Source organism: Artemia sp. Qi Xiang Cuo, chromosome 8 (assembly GCF_049724085.1).
Source record: "Artemia sp. Qi Xiang Cuo chromosome 8, ASM4972408v1, whole genome shotgun sequence".
In the NCBI taxonomy this organism is placed as follows: Eukaryota; Metazoa; Arthropoda; class Branchiopoda; order Anostraca; family Artemiidae; genus Artemia; species Artemia sp. Qi Xiang Cuo.
In genome coordinates this window covers 26,508,714-26,519,461 of record NC_142801.1, presented here as the reverse complement: position 1 = coordinate 26,519,461, position 10,748 = coordinate 26,508,714, and positions in this window count along the sequence as shown.

Sequence of the window (10,748 nt, the reverse complement as noted above, 5' to 3'; positions counted from 1 at the left end):
ATTTTTCATGTAAGAGTTTATCAATTGGCACGTTTCCCTGCTTCAAAATATTAAAAAACATTTTGAAAAAATACATATTTACATAAGAATAGTACTTAAAGTAAAGTAAGCTAAGACATGTTTATTGCTTAAAAAATATATTCAACAAACAAAAAATATTTGTAATATATACATATTGACATATTTAAAAAAATAGCTTAATCCATTTGACATGAGGATGAGTATGAGTTTAGGTCTTTGGATATCTGTTGCATTTTTCCATGTCAGGTATCTATTCCGGCACCCATTGAGCGAAATATCTAACTTCATCTTCCGGATCATGTACTGAATGCAGGTATATCTCACATTTGAAGTCCTCTAAATTGAATATTGCTATGTCTTTATCACATTTTTCATGTAAGAGTTTATCAATTGGCACGTTTCCCTGCTTCAAAATATTAAAAAACATTTTGAAAAAATACATATTTACATAAGAATAGTACTTAAAGTAAAGTAAGCTAAGACATGTTTATTGCTTAAAAATATATTCAACAAACAAAAAATATTTGTAATATATACATATTGACATATTTAGAAAAATAGCTTAATCCATTTGATATGAGGATGAGTATGAGTTTACGTCTTTGGATATCTGATGCATTTTTCCATGTCAGGTACCTTTTCCGGCACCCATTGAGCGAAATATCTAACTTCATCTTCCGGATCATGTACTGAATGCAGGTATTTCTCACATTTGAAGTCTTCTAAATTGAATAATGCTATGTCTTTATCATATTTTTCTAGTAAGAGTTAATCAGTTGTCACATTTCCCTTAACATATATAACTTGCACACCAAAAAAACTGCATATTTCCTGAATTTCCTCTTGTACATATTTTATTTCATAGCCATTTCCATTACATTGTCTTATGATTTTACCGTAAAATCCGTTTCGATTTATAAAATTCAATGTTGGACTCCATCAGTTTTTCTCGTACTTATACATATTGTATCTGACGTTCCATTTATAGCTATGAACTTTACGCCGTTGTTCGTCTAGCAGTAAGAAAGCTGCTTTGAAAATAATGCCAGTTGAGAAATATTTCAGACAAATACATTCTGTGTCAATCACACCAAACATTATTATAGCTGAAAAAAGGGCTTAAATTAAATATGTAATGTTTCTGACACTCTAGCAAATTCAGCTCACTTTCTTAGAATAATTCATTTTCACTTAAGGAGGCTAGATAACATTAAATCTACATTTGAAAATTATTGCTTTGGGCACCAACAAATGAATTATAAATATAACAGCGGAAAAAAATTAATGTTGAGCTGTTGACCAAAAAATGGCCCTCCGTCCCTCCTCCCCTGGAGTCCTCTCCCCTCATTTTCTCTTAAATTGCGCGTGTTATTATTTTTATTTTATTCTTTTATAACCCATTTCATGTTTTTCCCATTTGCGTTCTGTCTGAAAACGATCTAACCTAACCTTTACCAGTTGGAGAAAAGGCGTCCATTTTCTGTGAAGTTTCTGGTAGATAACAAATACTGAATTTGGTTATCAAGTTTTACCCATATTGAGTCAGTAGTCATCTGAATAAATGTAAAAAATAGGGAAAATAGTCTCGTAAAATTCTCAAACCTCGACCATTAAGCCTAAGAAAATAATAATATATATATGAAACTTTATTTCTGAAATCTATAACACAATGTCTTTAATTTCTTTGGTGATATTAGCGATCTCCTTCTTATTCTCAACGTCATTTAATAGATCACTGGTATATTCATCCCATTCTAGGGCTAGTCGATGTCCCCTTTGCACTTCTACTGCAACCTTGAATGTCCAAGGGAGAGATTTCATAGAGGGCGCTATGATTTGAAGAGGGACAGGGGACTGGTATAGAACGCTCCTGAATGTGTCAGCTATCTCCAGCCGTTGCATAGGATTTACATCATTACCCCTTGCCCTCTTACTGGAAGAGGGGCATTTCTCATAATTGTCCTTAAAAAGGAGAAAAATTTAGTATAAAATAATGACTCCCCCTTTTACAGATGAAAAAATTAGTACCCCCTTCTACATAATTTATTGTAAAGGCATAATTTTGTCTAGAAAGCATCTGCCAATGTCCAAAGAAGCCCCTCCCCCCTTTTCAGCAAAGCAAAAAGTAAAATTTGCGAGGAACAAGCTAGGCTTAGAAATCAAACGTTTTTATTACACAACTTGTGAGAAATAGACCCTGACAGTCAGTAGTCTGTTGCCTTAGGATAGAAATCAATGTTTCTACTTTTACCATTTAGATAATAAAAGAATATATAATTTAAAGTAAAAAAAAGCTAAGGTGTGTTTAAAGTTAAAAAAACTAGTATTATTCCTTTAGGGCCAAAAGGTATATCAAATCCATGTCACTAATTTAAAATCTAGATCTCAAAATTGCCAGCCATAAATATAGCAGACAAAATCTAGTATAATTAAAAGCTAAGCAAACACTAAACTTCAGGGTTATATATAAGAAAGGCTACAGTATTTTTCCTGTCAAAAGGGTGCACATGTTTGCATAATGAATCCATCCCCTTACTTTTCACGGGAAGAAACAGTTTGTTTCACCTTACAACGAAGTTGTTAGAAGCGAACCTCGTAACCTACGCACGGTCCCCACATTTCTGTTTTGAATAGATAATGACCACTTGAAAAGGGGCCAAAAACAGTTTCCATTTGATAATATTTATTGTAACTGACGCCAGCCCCCCTTGTAATTCAAAGGATTTACTGTAGACAATTTGACAGGAAAAAAAACATCTTTTTTGTGAAACCAATATAATGCTTAAGCGCAAATTCACGAGAATTAGCATGCCGGATGTGCATTTGACGGGTGCTAATAATTAAGGTTTTAGCCTGTTTACGGAAATGTTTAAGACAAGTTAGCGGCTTAATGTCATAAGGGGATCAGTATATTAATATCTAAGAGTTGACGGATGTAAGTTGTCACTTTTAGCTAGGATACAGAAAGGTGCATTGAAAATTGTATAAATTTATCTAAAAAGGGAATTATTTCGTATGAAAGAATTAAAATCGTTAAAAGTGGGGGGGGGGGGGTTACATGGTAAAAAAAAGCGTATTTTACGCTTTCTAACGACTATAAACATCGCATAGTGGAGGGTTTTTTTTTGGGGGGGGTGTATACCCTGAATTTTAATATGTTGGAGAGGGACTACAAAAATGATTTTATTTGGAAAAACCTAAGAAAATTTGCTAGACAGAACTCACATTACAAATCTGTGAAGCTAAAGCTTTCAAGTCAACAATATCTATTGTTCTCTTCATGATGTCTTGAGACAGTATGATAATTTAAGCTCAACGCATGTCCATTATAAGCAAAATCTCAAGGCCGAATTGTGATGTAAGTGAAACCTTACTTAGCTCCCTGATTGACCTAGAACGAGACACATGATCCTTCCCTGTTAGAATCGATAATTTCCCGTCGATTAAGCAAATCAATTTCCTAGAAATCTAGTCCCCTTCGTGGATCAATACACTTAGAAATATCCCCTGAGTGACCTTGAAAAAGACACGTGATCCTGTCCCCTTCATGGATCAATACCATTGATTCAGGTTAGGTATTCAGTGCACATGCACATTTCACAGCATTGCATGATAAGAAAGGTACTTTTAAAGTACCAAATAGTACCATTCTTATCTGGCAATAGGGTATACTCCCGTCTGTATGTAATAATGGGTTCCAACTGATGTTTTCTTTTAAATCTTATTATTTGGTAATTCTGATTACATTTTTCTGAATACAGTTTAAAGTGCGTCTTCATTCACCATTTTCTGGAAAACTGGGAGGCAGGTAAAAGTCTGCACTAGTTAAAATTGAATAATTCAAAAGATTAAAATGCAGGCGCTGTCCTTATATCAAGGTTTAAGTGATTCATTTTTGCTACTGCACTCTGCTTCAAATTAACAACTCAATATAAAAAAAGTAAAAACAAAAATAATGCGTGAAAACGCGACCGGTTGAATATCATTAATGCCAATCCTTTGTACCAATTCAAATAAAAATGAGGGTGTTGCAAAAGTAGTAATAGAGAAGAAAAAAATAATGACAAAGAAAACATATAAATAAAATACATTCATATGGTCCAGAATCTGAGATCTGGACCCGGAATCTATAAATCAAAACCGAACTTAACTAGTCGATAAATACAAAGCATTGTTTTAAACTTCAAAAGAAGATATTTTGGTACAAGTAAAAGGTCTTAAGTTGCAAAATAAGTCGTCTTGAACAAATGCTATTAAAAGTCAGCCTAATAAGGTTTTACTTGTAACTTGGAAAGAAGTCAGAAAATAGGGACAATTTTAGGAATTTCGGTAGTGAAAATAGGGATTTCTAGGGATTCTCTACCAGCCTTTTAGGGGTTGGAAAAATTTGAAGTGGAAAATTTGAACTGGTTATATAACGTAACAATCAATTTTGTTAAAATTCCTGTTCAAATAATAAGCACGATAACATACTTACTTCCAGATTGTGTCCCACTATAATTCTACTCTTTTTTTTCGCACTTAAATGCTTTATTCACACATTAGTGGAATGAAAGAACTGGCAGCGACTACCGATTACCAGTTAGTATAGCTGACGATACACAATATCAATGCTCTCTTTAGACTTTAGGCCCGAGCCATATTACAGTCCCACCAATTGATAGAAAAAACACAGATTTGGGTATGAAATGGGTTTTTCTTTGATTTTGACGTTACTCTTGTACTACAGAAAACGGCAAAAATGAAAAGGGCAGAAATGAAAAGAAAATGTTTCGGAAAGCCTGCATCAACACTAATCTGTACCCAACTAGTGTCGACATTTACCATTTTTTTGCATCTTTTTCCACATTCATCATACAGATAGGGGAACTGATGGTTCAACTTTAAATTTTGTTTAAATTCTTAAAATTACGCCTGATTAACTCTTAACTCTTATTGGTTAATCATAAAGTTTTCGCTTAAAAGTTGGACATGGCTCAGCACAAACAGTTATTCAGGGGATACATTAATAGCCCTGTGGCTGTGGGTAATTTTGATTTTAGCTACAGATGTGACTATAATTGTATAAGTATAACTTAAGATGAGTTGTCTTAGATCCTTAGCCTAGAGGAGGGCAAGAGGAGACTTCCCCCTTTATTTCAGGCTTTCTTAGAAACACGTATCAATTTTCCATTGGCAAAGAGCAATTTCCGACTTCAAATTTTTTTTGGAATTTTTTCCGACTTCAAAGTAAGTCATCCTTAAATTTTCGGCTTTTGACATTAGAGTTGAACAAGTGTTTAACATTTACTTTTGATTGATATTACGCCTTGGCTACGCCTACAACAGTCCATAGGAACCATAAGTTAAAAAACGCGTTTAGGAAAAACTATCTAGTGAAAAAAGTTGCAATCTGACATTGATTCAGGAATGGTAACTATTACTGCGAAAAGAATTTATTCTTTACGAACCCCTCGAAAATTGCAGACATAAAAGTCTGAAACCCCTCGAAAATTGTGTCTGATCAAAATGAAAATATCATTGGAATCAGCATGGTTGAAAACCTAGTTCGGGGAAATTACAGCCTCCCTCCTTTAATAGCAAAGAAAATGATTTTTTTGCATGGGTAGCACTGATCTGTCTCCCGATTTTTTTTGTCTTTTTTTCTACCAAGGCTAGGGGGTGACCAGAACATCATACAGAGATGTGAAATATCTCATCCGAACGGATATTGAATTTGCTAGTGCCCTTCTTAAGTGAGCAAAACGATTGGAGGGGATCTAGCCCCCCTAAAGCCCCCTCGCCCCAAAGTCATCCAGTCAAAATTTGAGATAGCCATTTTGTTCAACATAGTTCAAAGGTCAAATGTATTTGATTTTAGTGATGATATGACCCTCCATAGCCCCTAGGGAAAGGGCTGCACGTTGTATCGGTATCGGACGTATTGATATCACGCTTGTCGGTATTGGTGTATTGTTATTGGGCGTACTGGTATCGTAGGTATATAGACAGACTTTTAGTATCTCATGTAAAATTATTGCTCATAAATACGTCCTTCCTGTAAATTCCACCATCAGCAAGTTCCAAATGGCACTAAAAACGGCACTTTTTTTGCATTGTCTCAAGTGGAAAAGCAGGGGCTAGTGGTCTACCAGAACTTTTAGAATAACGTTTAATGGCTCATTTGAAAGCTATGGCTCATATCTACATGATCTTTATAAATTCTACCATCCTTAAGTGTGATATAGCACTGAAAAACAACATGCACTTTTGATGTCACTTCTTAAGTAGAAAAACTTGAAAGCATAAAACGATATCATCATTGCAATAATTATGGTCCAAAACACTTAAATGGAGGTTTGCAAGAACACCTGTTGTATATTCCTCCTCCAATCTTCCTTAATAAGCTGCGTAATTAAGGTACAAACAATAATATATCAAATTATTTAATTAGAGGCGTGGTTCTGTTAATACAGCGTTCGACTTGGAATTAGAGTGTCTTGCATTCGACTCCTGCTTGGGTGTTTTTTTTTTCACTGGTAGTTTTACCTTTCTATACGATCATTTTCAGATAATTTCATGATTTTTGTAAATGTGATGCGCTCGTTCTTTAAAGCATGTCCCAGAAAGCATGGTACAATCCGATTATATGGGTCTCTCTAAAAAGTCAAGTTTGGTTAATGCTAATGAAATAAAATAAAATAGGATGAATATATAATAGTTTAGAAACAAATTTGGGCTATATATTTGCGCATTAGGGGGGTGGGGTGGGGGAGAAAGCATTGCATATATTAAATACGTAACCTGACCTACCCTAGGTACCTCCCCCACTAAATCCAAAAAAACACAGTTTAATTTCGTATACGTAACGAAAACCTTGCTATCCTTGCCTCCTCTACAACAGTTAAGACGTCACAAAACGGGTTTTATCATTGCCAGTCTACAGTGCTGAAGCCGAGAGGCCCATGTAATGGGATTGTACCGGTATTTGGCCAAGCATTTGCATTCAAAAGGGAATAGAGGTCATCCAGTTCATTGTCTGCAACGAAATTCTGAGTAGATCACTAAATCCATACCCCAACGAATGGCGTAATTTTGTGAAACTACTGTGGGGAGGGGGGTGGTCAAAGTTGGAGGCAAATAAAAAAGGTAAAGTTGTACTAAAGAAAACCGACCTGTTTCAGTGGATGCTTGAATTATGCAGGCTTACCTTGGTTTTGACAACAATTTTTGAGAAACTAAATCTCAGATGGGAGGGGGCAGGGGGGAAATTGGGGTCTGAAGGAAAAATTAGGTTTGAGAGGGGAAGTTCCCCCCTGTGTCCCATAGAAAATTATCCCCTCACCCCAACCCCTTGCCACTTAGTGGTTGGAGAAGTGTAGGCATGTGGTTCTGGAACCACTGGAAGTTGTATATTAAAAGGATTACTTATTGTTATACTTACTAATTCAAATTATGTACTTGACAGTTCCACCGTAATGCTCTCTCCATACGTAAGATTGTGCATCCAAAGAAGAAGGAAGACAAATGAAAACAGTTCTGTAGGTGAATTCAGGTACTTCTTCTCAAAATTTTTGAAATGAAAACAAACTTAGTTTATCATTCCATTTATATCGTACCTACACAAGAAATTATCTTTTTTTTGAAATTTCCATTAATTTCTGAGTAATAAATGGCTTTTTATTTGGGGACAGGTCAAATAAATCTCTAAGCCTAAAGGCACATTTCTGTTGGGCTAGCAAAATTTTCAGCAAGTATATCGACGCATAAACCTGTCCGCTCTGTTAATTTTTTGAGTCGTAGCTACTCGCCTGGACCTACTTTCTTAAGTGCTACTGAATTTATTTATTTTAAACAAAGAATTAAGATCCATTTCTTTTTTTATTTTTTTTTTTACAAAAAGAAACGATACTATGTTTTGATTTTTTTTTTCCACTTTATTTTTTCCTTCAATTCTTGTATGGCTTCTTAGTTCTACTCCTTTATAAGGGTTGATATGTCTTATCTCCCCTTGATTGGAGGTGATTAGAAATTATATACATACAAAAAAAAATTTTCAACTGAAACTAAGGACCAACATTAAAACTTAAACCGAACAGAAATTATTCCGTATAAATAAAAGAAGTCATAGAAGCGTTGTTTCTAAATTAAATTTTAATCAAAAACGAGCATAGATTAATTAAAAAAACAAAGTTTTTCTGAGGGAAGTAAACAGCGAAGTTAAAACTAAAAATGAACAAAAATTATTAGTTCACAACCTATCTAACATATATCAATAAAACTAATGCAAATAAATCAACTGGTGATATTTAAATCAACAGTTGATTGATTTGCATTAGTTTTGTTGATATATGTTAGATAGGCTGTGAATTAATATTTTTTGTTCGTTTTAAATTTCAACTTCGCTCTTTACTTCTTTTTTTCAAACTTTTTTTTTTTAATTAATACCCCCAAAAAAAGTCGTATGTCTTACGTGCAAAACGACATGATATTAAACAGAAATTATCCGACATATTTTTCTTGTTTCTAATAAAGTTTCGAAATTGCCTGTGCTATAAATTCTTTGACGAAATAATTCAAGAGGTTGAAACGTGATTTTATGAAATGTCTGAGCGAAACGGGCAATATGGTTGAGCTTGAAAGTTTTCTAGAATTTTAGGCTATTTTTAAACTTGGAAGAAGAACAGTTTAAAGCATTGTAAATAATAACGTCTTAAATTTAGTGAGTTGCACCAGCTAATCACGGCACTGAAGGTGCTAGCTCCCAGCGTAATACTAGTAGGCCCGGGCACGTGGGGCTTAAAGTTTGTATTCACTCTGAAATTTTGAAGTTGAAATGTTGTTTATATTCACTCTGAAACGGCTTTGCATATAATTTCTTATATTTTTCATATAGTATAATTCATCTATCTTTTTTCAAATATGCACCTGTCCTCCAAAATAAATTTACATGCCAAGAATTAACGCCGTATCTAGGGGTAGAGGGTTTGACCCCACCCTCCAAAATGTTATCTGACTCGTAAAAACGTAACAAAAATGAATATAAACAAATTTTTGATGTGTTATTTAAAGTTGTTCTTTATAAAACCCCCTGAAAAACCCTTTTATAGCCCCCCCCCCCAACGACAATTAAATGCTGGATACGACCCTGCCAAGAATACATAGACTAGTATTGGAATATTATTAAATTGATAAAATAAGTTTGTCTAAAAGTACATTGCGTTTGATACATTAAACTGATGGTGAGGGTTTTTCATTCGAATAAGGCTAGTTTACGGATGTTGTGTGTGTGTGTGTGTTTTTTTTTTTTTTCAAAACAAAATGAGATCACGGAAGGAACTTTCACTAACGAGGCGCTTTAGTTGACGTTATCCAGACGAATTTGCAAAAAGAACATAAGTAAGATCAAGTGCTGGGGATCGAAAACCATGGTGCGAGCTACAAAGAGCCTTCCGATTATATTTTTTTTTTTTGGCGAAATTTTCCCCGACGATTTCGGGTATTTACAAAGGAGGGTGAGAGAGGAAGTATATAAGAGCGGTGACTGAAAATCTCTGGTCATGGGTTTTCGACCATTACGGTTATACTGGTACCCTTTTTATGCTTTTTAGGCTTTCCACTCGAGAAATGGCACTAAAAGTGTCATTAAGTGACTGTAATTTTCCTGCATCGAGAGATTCTGATGGCAAGTCTTCCCAACTGGGCATCTTTTTTCTTTTTTCTTTTTTACAGAACGTGTTTGGTTCGCTTTTCACTAGGTTCAAGCTATTGCTGCAGCGCAATGCTGTTTATTACATTATTGTTCCAGAGTTTTCTCCAGAAAGCGGCTCCTTAAGGCGGCTAATACTCTGCATTTCCGTGTACAAAACAGTGAATTCTTCTTTTTTTGCAATACAACCGGTTGCATTTGTATTGATAATCGTACGTTTGTTAGGAATGGAGTACCATATCACGAGGGCTTAGTAATGGAGGTAAGTAAATGGGTATTTATGATGCGAAGGGCAGAGGCCTCTGGTCCTTACTCCTCCGCCTATTGACAATTTCTAAGGTTTCCAATGGTGGCAAAGCTAGTGTTTTTGTTAGTATGAACTAATAATTATTAAACTATAAACCTAATTGATTTTCAAGCCATTATAAATTATCGCTAAAGTGAAATAATGGTGAAGTTTCTCCTGTTTTGTTTATTAGCGCTTGTATACCCAGTGTGGATGGGCCAAGGTAGGCATAATACGAAGCGTTAAAAGTAATGCATTACTTGTAATTACTTATAAATTAAGCCCTTGCTCCTTAAGACTTTTTCATCTAAGACCTTATGAAAAAGACTTGCGTTTTTTGTTGCTTCCTGTATAATTCCATATTTCTAAAGACAGTCCGTTGTGACTTAAATTCAAATTATAAGTCAGTCAAGTGCATTACCGCTATAACACAAAAAAGAAACATAAAAAGAAAATGTTGACAGACGGGCTTCTGAAAGACACAAATGTGAGAAAATATCCCTTTCAAAAATCGTATATTCGAGGTGGAGGTGATGAACACCACGGCGATGGAAATTTTGCTGGAGATGAAGAGGGGAAGCTCTAACCCCAGCGACGGATGTAGACCTGTCGACATTTGGGAAAAAATGCGAACTGATGCCCCCTTGTCAACAAACCCGTTATAGACATCAAAATTATGATTATTTTACTTTTCTAAAGAATGTGTTATATATATATATATATATATATATATATATATATATATATATATAT